Source organism: Macaca fascicularis, chromosome 2 (genome assembly GCF_037993035.2).
Source record: "Macaca fascicularis isolate 582-1 chromosome 2, T2T-MFA8v1.1".
Lineage (NCBI taxonomy): Eukaryota > Metazoa > Chordata > Mammalia > Primates > Cercopithecidae > Macaca > Macaca fascicularis.
This window is the reverse complement of record NC_088376.1, coordinates 85,421,849-85,443,553: the sequence shown is the minus strand read 5'-3', so window position 1 is coordinate 85,443,553 and position 21,705 is coordinate 85,421,849. Positions and strand designations below refer to the sequence as shown.

At 35.4% G+C, this 21,705-nt stretch overlaps 1 protein-coding gene and 1 long non-coding RNA gene across 32 annotated transcripts in view; both read right to left on the bottom strand.

The window, feature by feature from the left end:
* NLGN1 (neuroligin 1) overlaps nt 1–21,705 on the bottom strand; it is a 916,720-nt gene that overhangs the window by 458,205 nt on the left and 436,810 nt on the right. The gene's annotated exons all lie outside the window — the stretch shown is intronic.
* On the bottom strand, nt 19,169–19,739 carry LOC135969671 (uncharacterized). Its single transcript, XR_010585030.2, has 2 exons — nt 19,605–19,739; nt 19,169–19,278 (listed from the first exon to the last, which is right to left on the bottom strand). It is a non-coding gene; the product is annotated as an uncharacterized lncRNA (long non-coding RNA).

Genomic DNA, 21,705 nt, shown 5'->3' with positions numbered 1-21,705 from the left:
CAAATACTTGTACTGGGGACACAAAGAAGCAAAGTGTAGCTCCTATTTACCATCCTAGCCAGGAGTGGTGGTGCATGCCTACAATCTCAGCTGCTCGGGAGGCTGAGGCAGGAGGATTGCTTGAGCCCGGGAGCTGACTAGCCTGGGCAACATAGCAAGACCCCCATCTTTAAAAACAAAAAGAAAGAACGGAAATTACCATCCCAGAGATGAGTAATACATAAATAAGTAAACAGGTGGTTATATGACAAGGTACTGAATACTATGATATCAAAACAATTGTAATTAAAAAAACACTTTAAAAAAACTAAGAACTAAGTATTATTGAAAAAAAATCTAAGGGTCAAGATAAATGGAATCCAGCTCATTTCTTCTACCAATACCTTGCCTCAGTTTTTCACCTATAAAATGAAGAAACTAGACGGATTTCTGCTTAAGAATCTACCAGCTTTAACATCTTATATTTCCTACTGAGTTACTCCTGGAATAATTCATCTATCTATCTATCTATCTATCTATCTATCTATCTATCTATCTACCTATCTATCTATCTATCCACCCATCTACCTACCTATCTGTATATCCATCTATCTTAAGTAAAAATTATTGAGTCCTAGAGAAATATCTGAAAATATTGAATTATTTCTCCACAATAGAAATTTATCATTGCATTAAGATACTTCTGAGTGTGTTTTTCTGTTTGTTTATGTTGTGTCTTTCTTTTTGCTTCAACAGAGGATCATTCACTCAGATGCTCTATAATAGAAAGTAGATGGCATTTGGCTTATTGTCTCCCAGTACATACAAGCCATATATTGATGGTCCAATAAGACAGGCCCTATTATGTATTAATTGTGTAATAAAACTCCAGGATTCAACTACTGAGTTAGACTCATCTTACACATTATGGGACTACCTCAAATATATATTTGTTCCACTATAATTAGTTTTATGAGCCTGCTAAGTATTAGAATTTATTCAACAATATCAGCAGGAATGGTGGGAATATGGAAATAACAAGATGAAAAGTGAGATGCTGTTTTATGAAAACCACTATCTTTTAAGGTCATTGATAAAACTTATCACCTAATCCAGTGGTATTCCTCCAAACCCATCAAACCAGTTTCCTCCTTAGAGATACTGTCTTAAATGCATGGCATTTTATGAGTACAAAGAACTTCCACAGATCATGACATAATGTCTTCATTCGCATGTCAGAATTTTCTTTCTATTATAATGGCTGGTTATTTAAAAATAGAAGACTATGAACTCCTTAAATATAGTGACAACGTGTTTTCTCTCTAGTACAGTGTGTAATCCATACTACAGGCTCAATACAATCTGTCAAATGAATGAGAAAGTCAATGAACGATCAAGCAACAAAACTCTAGAACTATGCTTACTTTGTTCAAGAAATGTCTACAATGAAACAGTCACAAACATTATTCATTGTCCCCATTGTCCCTTCCTTTCTTACAATATTCACACCCTAAATCAAGAACTCTAAATGCAGAGGAGATGAAACCAGCTGAATTTTTTTTTCTGTCTCTGCTGTGAAATCTGAGGAAACGGTCTTCTGATTCCATGCTTAGGTACCTCACCTTCTTCCTTGTGTTTCAGAAACTTGTTCTATTAATTATACATTCCCTTATCAAACTTTCATTCTCAACTGTTTTTGTTTTTATTTCAAAAATTTTCATAAAAACGTGCAAGATCAATCCTACAGATAGACCTGACTGTAGAAACAAACCCACACATTTTACCAATAAATAAAAACAAAATAAGTAAGGCACTTTTTCTCAACTCTGTTTCTCCTCAAAACACCCCCTCTGTCTTACTCTACTAGCCAACTTCTTGAAAGAACAATCAACAAGGGCTGTGATACAGTTTGGCTGTGTCTCCACCCAAATCTCATCTGGAACTGTAACTCCCACAATCGCCCTGTGTTGTGGGAGGAACCCAGTGGGAGGTGATTGAATTATGGGGGCAGGTTTTTCCTGTGCTGTTCTCGTGACAGTGAATGAGGCTCATGAGATCTCATGGTTTTAAAAATGTGAGTTTTCTTGCACAAGCTTATCATTCTTGCCTGCTGTCATCCAGTAAGATGTGACTTGTTTCTTCTTGCCTTCTGCCATGATTGTGAGGCCTCCCCAGTCATGGGGAACTATGAGTCCTATTAAACCTCTTTCTTTTGTCAATTATCCAGTTTCGGGTATGTCTTTATCAGCAGCATGAAAATGGACTAATACAGTAAATTGGTACTTGTAGAGTGGGGTGTTGCTGAAAAGATACCCAAAAATGTGGAAGTGACTTTAGAATTGGGTAACAGGCAGAGGTTGGAACAGTTTGGAGAGCTCAGAAGAAGATAGGAAAATGTGCAAAAGCTTGGAACTTCCTAGAGATTTATTAAATGGCTTTGCCCAAAATGCTGATAGTGATATGGATAATAAAGTCCAGGCTGAGATGGTCTCAGATGGAAATGAGGAACTTGTTGGGAACTGGAGCAAACGTGACTCTTGTTATGTTTTAGTGAAGAGGCTGGCAGCATTTTGCCCCACCCTAGAGATTTGTGGAACTTTGAGCTTGAGAGAGATTATTTAGGGTATCTGGCAGATGAAATTTCTAAGCAGCAAAGCATTCGAGAGGAGACTTAGGTGCTGTTAAGGCATTCCGTTTTTTAAGGGAAGCAGAGCATAAAAGTTTGGAAAATTTGCAGACTGACAATGCAACAGAAAAGAAAATCTCATTTTCTGAGGAGAAATTCAAGCCCTCTGCAGAAATTTGCATAAGTAATGAGGAGCTGAATGCTAATCCCCAAGACAATGGGAAAAATGTCTTCAGAAGGTCTTCATGGCAGCCCCTCCCATCACAGGCCCAGAGGCCTAGGAGGAAAAAGTGCTTCGTGCACCGGGCCCAAGGTCCCTGTGCTGTGTGCAGCCTAAGGACTTGGTGCTCCGTGTGCCAACCACCCAGCTGTGTCTGAAAAGGGCCAATGTAGAGTAGAGCTTGGGCTATGGCTTCAGAGAGTGTAAGCCTCAAGCCTTGGCAGCTTCAACATGGTGTTGAGCCTGTGAGTTCACAGAAGTCAAGATTTGGGGTTTGGGAACCTCCACCTAGATTTCAGAAGATGTATGGAAATGCCTGAGTGCCCAGGCAAGTTTGCTGCAGGGGCAGGGCTCTCATGGGGAACCTCTGCTAGAGCACTGTGGAAGGGAAATGTGGGGTTGGAACCCCCACACAGAGTCCATACTAGGGTACTGCCTAGTAGAGCTGTGAGAAGGCCACCATCCTCCAGACTCCACAATAGTAGATCCACTGACGGCTTGCACCATGCACCTGGAAAAGCCACAGACACTCAATGTCAGCCTGTGAAAGCAGCTGGGAGGGAGGCTGTACCCTGTAAAGCCACAGGGGCGGAGCTGCCCAAGACCATGGGAACCCATCTCTTGCATCAGCATGACCTGGATGTGAGACCTGCAGTCAAACGAGATCAGTTTTGGAGCTTTAAGATTTGACTGCCCTGCTGGATTTCAGACTTGCATGGGGCCTGTAGCTCCTTTGTTTTGGCCAATTTCTCCAATTTGGAATGGCTGTATTTATTGAATACCTGTACCCCCATTGTATCTAGGAAGTAACTAACTTGGTTTTGATTTTACAGGCTCATAGGCAGAAGGGACTTGCCTTGTCTGGGATGAGACTCTGGACTGTGGACTTCTGAGTTAATGGTGAAATGAGTTAAGACATTGAGGGACTGTTGGGAAGGTTTTGAAATGGGAGGATGTGAGATTAGGGAGGGGTCAGGGGTGGAATGTTATGAATGTGTCTGTGTCCCCACCAAAATCTCATTGAATTGTAACTCCCACAATTCCCTCATGTCATGGAAGGAACCTGGTGGGAGGTGATTGAATTATGTGAACTGGTCTTTTCTGCACTGTTCTTGTGATAGTGAATGAGTCTTATGAAATCTGATAGTTTTGAAAATGGGAGTTCCCCTGCACTAGCTCTTCTTTTTGCCTGCTGCCATTCATGTAAGATGTGACTTGCTCCTCCTTGCTTTCTGCCATGATTGTGAGGCCTCCCCAGCCACGTGGAACTGTGACTCCAATTAAATCACTTTCCTTTGTAAATCCCCCAGTCTTGGGTATGTATTTTTCAGCAGTGTGAAAATGGACTAACACAGGCTGCTTCCCCCTGCCCCCTCCATTAAGCATATATTCCTTAATCTTTTTAAATACTGTCCCTACTATTCTATAAAAATGAGGTTCTGAACTGTCACCCATGACTGTCAAAATAACTAGCATTTTTCCATTGCCTCTCTAAGGAACTAACCACTCCTTTTCATCATATTTCATCCTTTGACTCTCCTGTGCTATTTCTTATAACTCCAGTGTTTCTCATGCTGATCCATTTTCTTTGCCATGACTCCTCTACTTCTACGGTTTTCTCAAAGTTTCTACCTCTATATGTTTTGTTCTCCAGTCTTCCTTTTTAGCAATTTCATTTGCTACTGAGACTTCAGCTGTGCCCTCCCTCCATGCATGCCATCCAAATGTACCTCTCCAATCAATGGCTTCCTGCAGAACTTCAGAACAGGGTTTGTCCTTGCTCATGGAGGGAATATTATCACCTCACTATCTCACCGCAGCCTTAAATGAACGAACACAAATGGCTGAATTCATCCTTTATTCCCCCTTAACAACCTCCTCCTGTTCCACATATTTTATGAATGCCAAGAGTCCTCTCAATTTTGGATTTTACTTCAGGTGCAAGATTCAAGACTTTTCAAAGATGCCTAATAGAGAAATAAATATATTCTCATTCAAGAAAAATGAGACAAAGTTTTACCAGATCATCTGTATTTGGGGAAAATGTATAAATTAGAAGTAACAATCCACTTGTAATATTGCTACAAATAGTTTTACAGACCACCATGAAATTGTCATATTTGACTAGTACATATACATATATATATGTAGCTCTAGATATAATTATTTATTTGGTAGAGTTTTGAAGTATTTCTAAGAACTTTAGGATTACTTAGACATTGAGAAAAAGTGAGGAATAATCATGATAAAGTTAGGAGCTTCTATGTTCACAACATGAAATTGTCTATATGTTTGTAATTCCTAAAGTGGGTTGACAGCTACAGTATTTACATGGATTCTGGAAGAAATGAGGTTGTACAGGTAAGCTGAAGTTAAGTTGTGAGGATGTTAAAATGTGAGTTAGGGTATTTCTTATATTTAATTTCGCCAGCAAATTAAGATTGGAAATCTAGTAAAAGCTTTTTAGGTAAAAAGTTGTAGCTGGACTGTGGTTAAGAAAATAGTGATAGATAATAACTAGGTACATAAAGATGGGAGACTGAAAAGAGGATACACAATATCTGTGACTGCACTAAAAATGTGAGTATGAGAAGAAAGGAATATTTTGTTGTTGTTTGTGACAAAGACATTAAAGCACACCTAATGACTGGATGAAGGAAGGAGTCATCAAAGATGAAAATATGTTGTTTGAAGCCTTAGCCCAGGTTTTAATAGCCTTACAACTTGACTTCAGCCTACCTGTACATACTCATTTCTTCTAGCATCCCTGTTAAAATGATAGATGTCAACCCACTCTAAGAATTACAAAACAATTTCACACTGTGAGCATAGAAACTACTAACTTCATAATGATTACTCTCTACTTTTACCTGCTTTTAATCTTGGAAATACTTGAAAACTCCACCAAATTAGTTATCTTTATATTTATATCACCATCTACATCTATATAACCCAAATCAAATACTAGTCAAATATGATAATTTTATGGTAGTCCTTAGAACTACTTGTTGTAAGTTATTATTTCTATTTTATACATTATCCCCAAATTCAGATGATCTGAGAAGACTCTGTCCCCTTTTTCTTGAACGATAGTACATTTGTCAATTAAGGCAGCTCTGGAGTCTTGAATTTAGCACCTGAGGTAGATGAAATCAGGACTCTGTCCAATAAAATGCAATAATAGTATTTAGAGTCACATATATTGCCATATGTGTTTCTTGAATATGTTGATGCTGCAATTTGTAAAATAGCACAGTGGTAAAGCTGGAATCTCTGGCTTAAGTTGTCTCTAGGTTTAAATGTCTGCATCCACCTCACTAGCCGCATGAATATTTCAAGTTACTTACATATTTCTGTGCCTCGGTTGCTTTGTAAGTTAAGTTGGGAAAATAATAATAGAGCTTTTAGCTATATCTATAATACCACATTTCCTAATGCAATGCACTAATTTTTCCAGATGATTTGAATTCCCTACTCCTTAATTGCTGCTAATTTTTCAGTGCTTTAAGCATTACAAACATAGCCCTTTAATGAAAGTTTAAAGTGCACACTAGCTTTAAAAACTTCTCAGCCAGGTGTGATGGCTCACGCCTGTAATCCTAGCACTTTGGGAGGCCGAGGCAGGTGGATCACGAGGTCAAGAGACTGAGACCATCCTGGTCAACATGGTGAAACCCCATTTCTACTAAAAACACAAAAATTAGCCAGGCGTGATGGTGCGCACCTGTAGCCCCAGTTACTCAGGAGGCTGAGGCAGGAGAATTGCTTGAATCCGGGAAGTGGAGATCACCCCACTGCACTCCATCCTGGCGACAGAGCAATAATTCGTCTCAAAACAAAAACAAAAACAAAAACAAAACAAAACAAAAAAAAATGTCTCTGAGGATATTGAGGATCTTATCTTGCTGAGAATGTGGCCTAGTTCATCGCTGTGTGAAAACTCATTGTTTAAGAACCTGACAATTTTATATGCACATAAACATTCTAAATGTTCTCCAAATTAACTTCAAACTAAAAGAAAAAGTAGGAAAATGCTAGAGCAATGAATATTATAACTATTGTCTTACATAAATTTAACAAATTAAGAAAAGGGTGATGGATTTTTGTTTACTATTCACATTAACCAAAGGTGAAGTTACCTGCTTGTTTGAATCCTAATCTGTAAAATAGCCATCCAATTCAAGAAGTTAAAAAAAGAAGAGTGTGAGGGTCTACATTTCTCTTCCAAATTTGCTTTCTGATGATATAAAATTAAGACAAGAAAATGGCTTTCTGAATAAAAAATAATTTATACATTCCATCATGTTGGACTGGATTAATATATACCAAAAAAATACACTTCTATATCAGTAAGACTTTTCATGTGAAGCATCAGTCAAACGTAGACTGCTTGCTCATCATATTTTTATTCACACATTCTCAGGATCCAAACATAGAGACAATTTCACTCTATGAGTATAGAATCCATTGCCTCAGCAATCATAAGTCCCATTTTTCTCTTTCTCTAAGCAATTCAGAAGTTCTTGGAAATATTCTGAAACTCTACCAAAATCATTACCCACTTTTTCTCACAAGTTTCATACAAAAGCAGCAGTGATTCATTCATTCATTTGACAATCTTTTTTTTTTTTCTTTTTTTTTTTTTTTTCAAAGGCTCTCTTTTGACAGGCAGGGATTTAGAGGCTGGGAGTCCAGCATGGAAGCAGGCAGATAAATTCCCAATTCTTATTAAGTGTATGTTCTAGGAGAATGAATTTAAGACTAGGGTTGGCAAACATTATTTACTGCGCTAAAGAAAAAACTTACATTTTTACGGGTACACAAAATTACTAAACAAAGTTTTTCTTGATAAAATGGTAACCTAAATCAGTAACTAAACAAACCATTTATACAGTGGTTAAATGTTAATTTCCAAGATAAATATTTCAATGAACCTGCAGCTGGTCAAATAAAAAGCAACACAAGTAAATGTAAATTATCAAAAATTTGGTTATCATATCTATTTTGTAAGGCTATCCACTTGGCCAAACTTGATGTTAAAATAAAGATAAAATGTTATTCTTATACAGTAGATTATCAAATCTTTTTTTTTTTTTTAATTTTCCTTGGTCAGTGTAGAAAGTTGACCAGGTTACAAACAATTTAGTGTTTACACTAAACAAATGCTCAACTTAATCAGACACTAAAAGGAACAAGCCTTGAGCTGGGAATCAAAAAAATCTCATTCTGCACTCAATCCTGCCCTCACTTAATATCTCTTACCCGTGAAACACTGTTTCCTATTCTACAAAATCGAAATTAGACTAATAAAATATTTTTCAGTTTTAAGTGTGCCATTTGTAAAATTTCAAAAGTACAAGTTTATATATCAATTTTTGAAGCTATATAAACATTTCAAATCAGTAATACTGATTCTCTAGTACTGCATACAGTCTCCACCCATCCCACTTCCCTCCAACTGCAACAACATTCCCCATGGCCACATGCAAACATTTTGGCAAGTTATTCTTTTATATTTTCATGCTTTGCCATAGTTAAAAAGAAAAATAAATGTATATGTAAGTATGCTTGGAAAAATCCTCTGCAGTAGAAAGAGTTAATTAGAAATACAATGTATGTATACAAATGTAGACCATCTTATACAGTGGAATTAGTGGAATTAAGATTGGAATGTTCAGTTTGCTGGTTTCATTTTTTCCTGCTAAGATTCAGAAACCAGAGAATCTACTTCAGGTGACAGCCGTTTCTTTTGCTCAACATATTGTACATTAATGAATATCATTATGAAACAAAAGGCTTTTCAGAGTCTTCAGATACTTTTATAATAGACATGCTATTAAAATTCAGATTGCCTCATAAAGAACAAAGCCTTGTCTATGTTTACTGTCCTAAAGCATATTTTCCTTTATTCTATAATAATTATGATGAGTGTATTTAAATATAGATAAACCACTTTTAAATTAATGAAAATGTTACCCTAAAGTATATGTATGATTTTACTTAATTTTATATGTATTAAAAACTTTAAAAACATCTTTTGTCTTTTTTAAAAAATATAGTAGCTGTAGTCTGAGCCAGCAAGGAGATGAATTAAGAATGAAAATTGCATACTCTTAATTTCCTGTTTCTTCTCATTTTTATGTTTAGTTTGGGGAAAAAGAAGAAAATTGTTTCTTCAACCTACAATTTTAGTATTATCAGTCCATTGTGTAAATATGTAAAAGGGATCTGTAAGTTCCAAAAGAGGTATTAAAATCTATTATGTAAATATACTTAGATGATTTTCATAACCCATATTATAGTGTTTTTCAAAGATGAATGTCATGTTACCCAGTAGATCAATATCAGGCCTTTAGATAAATTTAGGAAGCAATTACATATTCAGCATCCCTTTACCCATGTGAGCATTATCATTTTGTTGATGGCCTTAGAAAAATCCAAACAAGAAATGCTCATTTTAATTTGAAGTTACATGAAATGCCACACTGTTCTAACTTTTGATTCCACTGATAAGATTGTACCAGACTTTGTGAACCCAGAAAGATTATGCCACATGGATGGTGATGGGCATCTGAAAAATCTCCTTTCTCAGTAATGAGGGAGATGGAAGTTGAGTTTCAAAAATCAAGGAAGTTTTTCATGAATCATAATACTACATTTAAGAGAGAAACTAACAACATCAACTAAATTCATGTACCCTGGAAGAAACTGTTGAAGAAAATCTGATAAAACCTTAATTTATTTTCCACAATTATATTGTTTCATTGACAAGAGCATATTGTGAGGGTTTTATACATTTTTCTCTTAAAAGTAAAGTTACAAAATCCTCTGATTTGCATGTAAATTAAGGTCCATAAATCAATAAACTATTATTATTAGTAGTAGTATGATTATTACTACTATAGAATTAGTTGTAGTAATAATTGCAACAGTAGTTGTGATAATATGGTGCTAACCCCAAGGAATAATTGTTTTATGAATAAAATCTTAAAACTCCAATCTGTCTTATCATAATGTTATAAGACATCAAAGTCATTATAGAATTATCATAATGTTTGATATTTGATATACTTGGCATCATAAAGCTAGGGTTGTAATCCAAAATACTCTGAGGTCTTCATATTTCCTATAGTCAGAATGGTATTGGTTTATGTTACAGATTCATTTTAACCATTTTGAAGTTATATTTTTAGCCAGAGTGAAGTTACCTGCTTGCAAGTTCCAGTGCTGGCATGCAATAACTACCAGTGGAACTTTCCTTGTAACATCACAGAGTCTCTGACATCCTGCATACAAAATGAATTTATTAATACTGTCCTTGTCAACTTTACAGTGCAGTTGTGAGGATCAAGGGAAATAGGAATTGTAAAAATAATTCACAAATGCTAATGTATATGTAAAGATATTATTTTTCAAATTCCCTTGTCTGTTGATTTATGTTCATTGTGATTGTTCTAAATTTCTCATTCTCAAGATTTAGCCGATGTTCACCTCTTCTTTCACTCTCCGAAGGAAACATTTAGTATTCTTGGATTAAGGAAACATTTATAATCTTTGATGGCAATTCATAACTTTAATTCAATATTTAAAACTTTGAGTTTTATATGTCTGTTGTATCCAAATGTTATTTTAAATCTTCTTGGAGATAAACAAGGGCATAGATGAGAGAAAAACTGTGTGTGTGTGTGTATGTATTTTTGAACATATTCGTATCCATATATATTACATATACTAATGTGTATTTTCAATATATATGCTTTATGTCTATTAAATATGAAATATTACTTTTCTTAGATGATTGATAATGAAATATGTATCCAAAGAAAACAATTCAGCCTTAAATTGTGTTGTAAATTTCAATGATCACAGCAGGAAAATGCAAGGTAAGTTTTATTCTCTTATCGAGTGCAAAGTAAACTAAAAATATCTTTTATTAAAAAGTCTTTCCTCTTGTTTTGCTTGTCTACGCACTATCAATGCATGGTATATGAAAGTCCAGAAAACAATTTCAAGCAATGTTTAAAGCAAAGTAATAAATTTCTGATAAACTATAACGCTCAGAATCAACTGCAAAAATCACTACCAACTTCAAGTGAAATTATGACTTTACAAAGAAACAAAAGAAATAGGAGGGAACTCTACATATTGCTATAAAATAGTTTCTCCTGTGATACATTTAGAGGGATTATTAGTTATCAGAAAATTTGGGTAGGAATTCATTGCCAGAATTAGGCAGCACACATAAGTTCACTGTCAACAGAGCAATGGCCTTTATTCTGGTTTGTTGCTGGTGTGATGAAGAGCGTAGAGATTACGCCTCTTCTTAAGTGAAGTTCACAGAATTTCTCCTCTGTTACATCCCCTGTTCAGTTTCGTAAGTGCCCTTTTGCCCTTGATGAATGAAAGTGATTACATAGAGATAAATACAGTTTAGCATAGTGAGGGAGAGCATGATACTTAAATTTGTGTGGGCTTGAGTTTGATAATCTCCTCCTAATTCTATGACCATATGTAAGTTGCTTAACTTTTCTGATGTTCAATTTCTTCATGTATTTGATTGCATGGGGCAAGAGTTAAATGAGATAATATGTGTAAAGCTTGTAGCATAGTGTTTGGCCAAGATGTAATGCACCCTGAGTGGTAAGCATTGCTATTATTATTATCATTATCATTATTATTATTATTACTATTAGAGAACTTAGAAGAATTTTAGGTCACTTGTAAATGGGAAAATTCACTTAACCAATAAACTTTACTTGAATAAATGGAAAACACCTGTTTTCTAAAGAATAATTCATGTTGTGAAAGGTCAGTTCTTCCTAAATATTTAATGGAATTCCAATAAAATATAGTAAAATTTTAAAACTAGAGGAGCTGATTTTAAAATATGTAAAGTAAAAATACCACGTGAAAAAGATCAAGATCAAGAATTTTCCAAAAAATTAAGAGTAATAAAGGGCAGAGTTTGCCATGCCCACCATCAAAATGTATTGTAATGCCATATTAATTAAATAAGTTTGATAGAAGCAAAGAATATACAGCTAATTTAAAAGATAGAACAGAATGTTTGGAATATAAGAGTGTGACTATAATATGAATGTGTAATATGAAAAGTTAACATTTAAAATTAGTGAGAAATGGATGGATTAATGAATGACATTGGGCCTACCAATTAAGAAAAACATGGTGTTGAAAGAAAAAGTTTGATTTTTTTCTTTCATGTACCAAAGTAAATCTTATTTTCTACATACTAAAATAAATCCTAGACAATTTTAAGTTTGAGAAGTAAACCACAAAAAATAAGGGGATTATTAAAAAAAAAAATCTGAATGACTTGAAAACACCCAATAATCTTGGTCTTTTGAAACAAGACATAGAATCTTGAAGCCATATAGGAAAACAATGTATATTTGACTATATAAAAAAGTTTAAACTCCTATAGGAAAAAAAAACGTCATGAAAAATTAAAAGATGGCCAGGTGCAGTGGCTCATGCCTGTAATCTCAGCACTTTGGGAGGCTGAGACCCGGAAGTTTTAGAACAGTCTGGGCAACATGGCAAAACTCCATCTCTACAAAAAAATACAAAATTAGCGGGGCGTGGTGGTGTGTGCCTGTAGACCCAGCCATTGGGGGGCTGAGGTGGGAGGGTCACTGTGGCCCGGAGGTTGAGGCTGCAGTGAGTGGGGATAGTGCCACTGCACACCAGCCTGGACAAAAAAGTGGGAGATGATCTCCAAAAAAATAAATAGATACAAATAAAAGAGGATAAACTGTGACTACTTGCAGCATGCATAGACAAAGGTCCAAAAAAGCTATTTTTTTTAGTATAGATTAAAAAAAATATCCAAAATATAATTTTAAAAACTGACAAAAGGTATAAATAAGCAGTCCATGGAAGGAAAAAAGTATATTAAATTCTATACAGATTATTTTCCTCATAATTAAATAAATGCACATCAAATTGACACATATTTTAAACCAAACAAAATGGTGTGGTGCACACAGTTTGAAAATACAAATTAAAAGGGTTTGTGAAGTTATAGACTCGCATATGTTATTGAGAGCAGGTAATCTGGTTCAATCTCTTGCAATGCACTTTGCCAATCTATATGAAAATTTTAAATGCACATATACTGTAACCCAGTAATACCACTTCTCAATTTTTTTCTATATTCAGCAGTTTGTATAAAATGTAATGTGCAAGATTTTAAATTTATTTTATTGTAATAATATGTAATAGTCTAAATATTTATCACCTGTGAACACATACGGTTTCCTCCACATATGGAATACTCTGCATCCCGCAGTGAAATGGAAAGGTTCTGGGTATACTGACCAGAAAAGATCTCCAATATACATTCATTGAGAAAAATTAACAAGACTTATTTGTGTAAGAAATTTTTGGAGAGAAATAAACAAGCAAACAAAAATTTTTTCCTCTAAAGAAGACCAAACCTAGGTTGAAGAGAAAATTGCTTTTCCTAATATCTCTTTTCTAGGCTTTATATATTTATTTATTTAAACATGCATATGTATTACTTTAAAAATAAAAACTAGTTAAGTATAATGATATGTTTTTAATGTGAGATAGAAGTAACTTTCGTACTTTCCTAAGTTAACAAAATTTGACAACACAAGGAAATAGCTTTGATGAATGGGTTCATCAAAGAAGACTATTCAAGATATAGAATAGTCTTGAATAGTCTCAAGATATTCTATATCTTGAATAGTCTTCTTTTTCTTTGAAGGAAGATAAGGATTTCATACATGACTTTTTGTTTTTAATGTTTACATAAACTTTTCTAGCAAACATCATCCTCCAATTAAGAGATTTCTCTTTGCAAGGGCAGCAGTATAAGACTTCAGATGGCTACAAATTGGCATGAAATTAAAAAAATATTAATCCTGTATTATCCAAAAACAATAAATTCAATAGTCAATATAAGGGAAGTTTTCCAGTGATAATAGAATATTAGATATGCATTGGAAGAAACATGAGAAATTTCGTGATTCACTAGTCGGGGAAATAATTTTCTTTTAAGAATAAAGTAAAGGCCAGGTGCAGTGGATCACACCAGTAGTCACAACATTTTGGGAGGCCAAGGTGGGAGAATTGCTTGAGCCCAGGAGTTCAAGACCAGACTGGGCAACATAGGGAGACCCTGTCTCAACAATTTTTTTTTTTTTTTTTTAATTTAGCTGGGCTTGGAGGCGAGCAACTGTGGCCCAGTTACTTGAGAGGCTGAGGTGGGAAGATCGCGTAAGCCTGGGAGGTTGAGGCTGCAGTGAGCCGTAATCGCACCATCACACACCAGCCTGGGTAACAAAGTAAGACTATGTGTCAAAAAGAAAAAGAAAAAGAAAGTGGAATATAGACTTAGATGTATGAAAAATAATAATTATAAAGATGGCCTGTTTACTCAATCTCTAAAGTGAATAAAGAAAAGAACAAAGAGAAAGAGAATCTAAATATTTCTCTGCCGATTATGTATGTGTGTCTACTGAATTATAATGAATGGCATATGACTGTAACATCCAGTTCTAAATCAAGCATTCTCAATTAAAAAGTTTTTAAAAATTGTGGGTATATTTTTAACTGATATAAATTGGGCCACACACCCATAAAATGCATGTGATTGTCATGAAAAAACATTTTCCTGTTTTCACATAACAAATTTTTAAAGAAGTTTACAGCACTTTGTAGAAAGTACAAACATTGTACTTTTTTACATGAAATTTAATCAATATGTTTATACTATCTCAGGAAATATCAACATCCAATGGCAATGCCACTGGTGGTAACTAAGCCATCAGTACAATGCACCAGTGTTTGTCATCTCGCCACTGTAGTTGTTGTGTTCATAGTGGTTCTATGTATATGAGGAAGCATTTGTCTACTTCACTATGCCTTGTAGCACAGTCCTCATTCAAAACCTGCACTTTGAAACACACATTTCTTTAAAAGTTATTTTCCTTTTATCTTCTCTTTTACTTTGCAGATAAGAGATGTGGTTGATATATACCTTTTACAAATGTATGTGCAGGTAGGTAATATGATACTAAACTGGATTTTTTTTTTCAGGATAGTTATGAGGGATTAAATTTGGAAGCAACCTAAGTGTCCATCAACAGATGAATGGATAAAGAAAATGTGGTACATATACACAATGGAATACTATTCAGCCATAAAAAAGAATGACATCCTGTCATCTGCAACAACATGGATGGAACTGGAGATCATTATGTTAAGTGAAAATATTCCTTTTAAAGGGGATTGACCAAATTGAGAGCTACAACTGTAGATGAAATCTGAAATGATCTCCCTATTATTTTCAAAGAAGGCTAGAAGTCAAGTGTATTCTTCATCGATGTTATTCTGTGTTAGTCTCCTTAAAAATCCTGAACTTCAATCTCAGGTGGAACTAAGAGTTAATAAAAATCTAGATTAGAAGTACAAGGTAAACATGGACTAGTTATTCACATGATTTCTCCAGAACATTTTCTGACTGACTAACCTTTCCAGCTAGCACATATGACAGTTAATTCATCATTAGTATTATTTATGGGTGTAATGCACATAATATATGAATAACACTAGCATATATTATTTTGAATTCTAGAAGATTTCATTTTATTTTTTTCCTGAATTGTGAAAATCCAAATGCCACAAGAGATACTTTTTAAAAATATATTTATGTGTTTCATTTATTGTATGGATTGCATTTCCTCAATATTTCCTGTCTATAAGGTGTCATATTTTAAAAAATAATAAAGCAACCATGTGTCCCAAATAGATGGATAATGCCAATCTATTTTGTTGGAAAGGACATAGAAATGAGATTCAGACTATACACGCTATATATTTTCAAAAGGCCCATTTCATAAATAATTTGCCTGTTGTGCACTGCAATTGATGCTGTTAGGCATACGAAGCCATAACCTATTGTTTATTATAGACCCATTTTATCATTTTGATGATACACATTCAAGTATGGCAATCTTCTTTCCTCTCTCTGCTTCACTGGCTATGTGACTTCCCTTGGCTAAGACCATATCGAAATGTACACTTGAATGTCATAAGTTATGACAGCCTGGAGGTTGAATGGGAATACTATTAACTGACCTATGAAATTAAGGAATTATAAGTCTCAATGAATACATATTGGGCTGTGTGCATAGCTTACTATATTAAAACGATATCTCTTTCACGTGCTCAGATAAGTTCAACTAAACACAATTTAAATGGATGAAAACATATTGATAAACTGAGTGGACACAAAGACTTCTTTTTATTCCTCCCCTCCCCCACATACTCTACCCACTGTAATTCTATAACCTACCCAAAGTCACTGAGCAAATATTATGACCACTCAACAGGGCATGTTTGGATCAATTAGTTATTTACCGTAGGTAAGAAGGAAACATCACAGATGATTACTTAAAACCTTTTAGATATGGCTATACTCAAGGCTACATATTAAGATGGGCTGAATGTCAACTTTCGGAAGGCAAGAGGGCAGAAGAATCAGCGAAAATGTGAATGAAAGGAAATTGAGAGAACAAATCAGGTAAATCCTACCAGAGCATATATGTTGGTCAAATGGTACAAACTTTCAGTTATAAAATGAACTAAGTTCTTGGGATCTAATATATAGTATAGTGACTATAATTAATAATATTGTATTGTTTACTGGAAATTTGATAAAAGAGCAGTTTCTTTAAGTGATCTTCACACACATACACACACACACACACATGCACACACCCCACACACAAAATTTTAATTATGAAGGGTGATACATGAATTAATTAATTTGACTGTGGTAATCAGTACACAATGTATACACATGTCAAATCATCACATTGTACACATTGTATAGAATTTTTATTTGTCAATTAAATATTTTAAAGGGAAAAAAATCAGAAAGTCATGCATATTTGGATTTTGGATTTTTCTCTCTAGCCTGACCTCTCCTCTAACCTCTAAACTTGTGTATCTGATTATCAAATAGATACCTCCAGTTTGATACTTAATAGGCATTTCAAATTTAATCTACCCTAACTGGACGCTGTCTTGCCAAAAAGTTGTTCCTCCTGCCATCTTCTCCCACTCAGAATACAAAAGTTCCCTCTTGCAGTGGCTGAGAACATAAAACTACTTCTCACTGCTTCCACGCTCACCATCCTGGTCCAACCCTCCATCATATTGTGACTGGATTATTGCAGTAGCCTCCTATCTGGTCTCCTTGCTTGCATTCTTGCTCTTCTCCAAACTGTTCTCAATACAGAAAGCCAAGGGACTACTGCTAGGAAGTCATTGAGGTCATGCCATTATTGCTTAAAATTAATCAGTGCCTTTCCAGATTAATCCCTCCCCCAGCTCCCACGCAAAGCAACATGTTCCTCCAAATGCCATCTCTACAACATTTGCCACTACCCTACTCTCATGGTCTATCTGACCTCATTTACAGGCCAAGTTCTATTTCACAACCAACCTAGTTCCTATCTCTGTTTAACTCCTTTGCTCTTACTTTTCCCCCTGCCTGAAACACTTTTCCCTCAGATATCAACATAATATATTTTCTCACATCAATCAAGTCTTTACTCAAAAGCCTTCTCTGGATACCCTACTAAAATTTACCACCACTCTTCCAAATTTCCCAGCCACCTTCCACGATCTATTTTTCTCCTCAGCATCTATCACTATCAAACACACTTTGTATTTTATCTACTTATTTATTACTTGTATCTTCTCACTGGAATATGAGGTAAAAAAGGTAAAAGAGTTTTTTATCTTGTGTTTGTTGCTCTGTCTCCAATACTTAGATCAGTATCTAGCATGGAAGGATATTCCGTGAATATCTGTTGGATGAACACAGAAAAACTCTTACATCCTGGGACAGCTCCCACTCATCTGCCTTTATCATTAGAAGGGGACCCGTGTTCCTGGACATATACTTTCCAGTGTTTTAGATCTCCTAGTTTGTAACAATCCTACAAAAATGTTTAAGTCATGAAAAAACATTAATGGATTCACACTATAGAAAGAAATCTGCATTGTTAAATTTGATAAATGTTTAAATCAAGTATCCAAGTGATGTGGCAGCAACTCAAATTACACTATTATATCCATATATAATCAAGTTTAAATCATAGGAATAAAATAAATAATTTTAGCAAACTCAAAATTATGAACATTATAAACCATCCTTTAGTTTTATTTAAGCAAGCAGAATATTAATATGGAGTAATGGCTAATTTCATGGGTCAATGTGACTAGGCTAAGGGATGCCCAGGTAGCTGGTCAAACATTATTTCCAGGTGTTGTCTGTGAGGGTGTTTTTGGAAGAGATGAACACTGAAATCAGTATATTGAATAAGGAAGATCTGCCCTCACCAATGTGGGCAGGTGTCATCCAGTCCTTTGAGGGCTCAGACAGAGTTAAAAGGCAGAGAAAGGCTATTTGAGCAGGAATATCTATTTTCTGCTCTTGGACATCAGTGCTCTTAATTCTTGGCCTTACGACTCACACTGAACTACATCATCAGCTTCTCTGTCTGGTTCTCCAGCTTGCAGATGGAAAATGGTGGGACTTCTCAGCCTCCATACTTGCATTAGCCAATTTCCATAATAAATGTTATTCATCTCATTCACACACACACACACACATCATAAATATATGATCCCTCATTAAGATGAGGGTCTTAAAGTGCTGTCCCTTTGTTTTCTATGCTTCTAAATTCTTGGCACAGTCAAATATATGCTGATCATTGCTTTCTTATTTTCAGCTCTGCTATTAATGTGCTGCTAAATGTTTTCTGCATGTACTGACCCTCAACACTTCTTGGCCAGCTGACTCATCCTCATTTAAAATCCAGCTCAGGAATCCTCTCCCCGAAGCAGTTTTCTTCTCTGATCCTCTGCCCAGCCTTAAGATAACAGAACCAATTTTGTTCCCTTAAATATCCTATGTTTATTTATATCTCGTCACTAGAATCTTTACCTCAACCTACAGACTCTACATAATCTGGATTTTACCTACTTCTTCAAACTCATCCCTTACCACTCTGTTCCTGATATACTATGCTCCAGTGCCACTGGCCTGTCTTCTAAAGTCTAACTAATTACAAGAGAAGAAACTTGCTGTTTTCTGGTCTTGACTCCTAGAATGCTTTGTCCCCAGACCAGATCTTGAAATGCATGTGCTCAGGTAGCCCATTAGTGATCCCATTTTAGAGCATTCTTTCCTAATCACCTAATCAGAGATTTTCCAGCTTCCTCTCTGGGGATCACAATGTTTTATTTTCTTCAAAGTACATATTACTTTCTGATGAAATATGTTTCTGTTTTGTTTCTTGGTTTCCTATATACCTTCTCCAACTCCCATCTAAAATATAATCACTACAAACCAGAGACCTTTTTCTGCTAAGTCAAGCCCCCATTAAAAGACCTGGCATCGGCCGGGCGCGGTGGCTCAAGCCTGTAATCCCAGCACTTTGGGAGGCCGAGACGGGCGGATCACGAGGCCAGGAGATCGAGACCATCCTGGCTAACACGGTGAAACCCCGTCTCTACTAAAAAATACAAAAAACTAGCCGGGCGCGGTGGCAGGCGCCTGTAGTCCCAACTACTCGGGAGGCTGAGGCAGGAGAATGGCGTGAACCCGGGAGGCGGAGCTTGCAGTGAGCTGAGATCCAGCCACTGCACTCCAGCCTGGGCGGCAGAGCGAGACTCCGTCTCAAAAAAAAAAAAAAAAAAAAAAAAAAAAAAAAAGACCTGGCATCCCATAGGCAATGAATAAACACTTGTTCAATAGATGGGAGAATGCATTTACCAGTATAATATATATGTTTACACACCTTTTTTGAAAACTAATCAGTAAACTCCTTCAGGTCAGAAGCACTGCATCTCCCTCCTCTTTCTATCCCCAGTGTGTAGCCTAGGATAAATTACCCAGTTGTTTTTCAACTGAGTGAATCATCATTAACACCCTCGGCAGAAGCCCTTAGTTTCAGAACACTGCAAACCAGCATTTCAAGAAAAACTATTTATACGGAACTTCAGGATAAATCTCTGAGAAATCAGACATGAAAACTGAAATATTCTGTTTATGATCAAATGAGTAACATCATGGCTGAGGCAGCAATGCTCATAACATGTTCTATGGATTTCCTTCTATTTCCCAGTTCTGTTGCAGTTAAGTGGAGCTGTTATCTCTCATTTTAGCCAATGTTATGGGTTCTTTTTGGCTGAGGCAATGAAAGGGCAATGTGGAATCCTGTGACTACTCTTTCTCTACCTCAGGAAATGAGGAAGCCAGGTATTGAGATGGCAGAGATACAAGATTAAGATCAAGGCAGTCTGAGTTACAGAAATGTCACACAGAGGATAGTTGATCAAGAGTTTTCTGTATCTCCAGAGGAAACTGAGTGTGCAAGAAGTAGTTTTTGTCATTTTAAGCCACTAATATTTTGAGTTTGTTATTCCCGCAGTAGAATGTTGCCTATCCTGACTAACAGAGAAACATCCTCCTACACATACAGACACACACACGTACACACACCCACAGCAAATGCACTTTTAGTTGTTAAAAAAAAAACTACATTTGCTAGTTTTTTGCATTAGTATGTCTCATAGGTGCAGGTATAAACTAGAAAATGAGCCACCATTTTAATTGAGTCTTGGGGGTAACTTTGCCTGTTTGCATCTGAGCCACGACTCAGAATGAACTCTACTTTGCTCTACCACAAGACTTATTTAAAAAAACCGAAATCACAGTTAAGGATTAGGCTATCTTAGTGATGTACAGAGAACATATCTTACCATTTCTTAGATATAATCCTCTCAGATCTACTTCTCATTAGTGGAAAGGAGCTTATCAACTACCATGTAAATAAAGATCAGGTTAAATAGAGGTAAGCATCCACTAATTTAGTTGGGAACTACATGAGCTTTGGAGAACACAGTGTAAGCATCAATTATTTTCTAATAATAATTATATACTGTGGGAAAATAGAATAAAATGAAAAATCTTAACTAACAGAATACATCTTATTAATATTAATCACTACAAAGCCTGAGCAAAGGATATAAAAATCAAAATCAACGTTAAAATTGAACAAAATGGCATATTCTCTTATCATTTTTTCCACTAAGAATTACTAAATATGCAAAAAGATATTTCCAATTGCTCATTATTGCCATGTCATTTGAAAATAAATGGTCCAACTTTAAATTTACTTTTAAAAATAAATGAAAATTAACCATGCTCTCAACATTTCAAAAATAATTTTTGCTGAAAAGCTTTCTCAATCCCTTTCAGCAGAGTGTCATAGTCTAAAATTTAAAAAAGCATAACTTGAATTCTTATAAAGTGAATGGAAATGAGAAATATTTTAAAAATAGAGACCTTAATTTCTTCATTTTTTCACTTGTTCTTTGGCTGGCACAGTTTTCTGTGCTTTTCTCCTGGGCACAATTTGCCAAGGTCTAAGTGGCTATTTGGGCCCACTTTAGGGCTGCCAGATTGTTGGATATGATTTTTACATACTCAAAAAACTGAAAGAACCTATATAATGTTTCTAATCTGCTTTAGGAAAATCATGGTGTTCAATGCTAGTCAATGAAAGATATTTCTAGTTACTTCCACTAGATATATTGAAATGGCTACATATGGTTAATAAGAGGAAAATCTTCAAACCATATCAGTACATGTCACCAAATCATATTGATAAGGAGCATTTTAACTTAGATTAGTAATATTCACAATGGTTAAGTGCTTAGTCAAGGGAGACACAGCATGATCCATATGAGTGTGGGAGAAAAATATCAAAACCTGTATTTATACGCATCTTTCATAAAAGAAAAAAGAAATCAA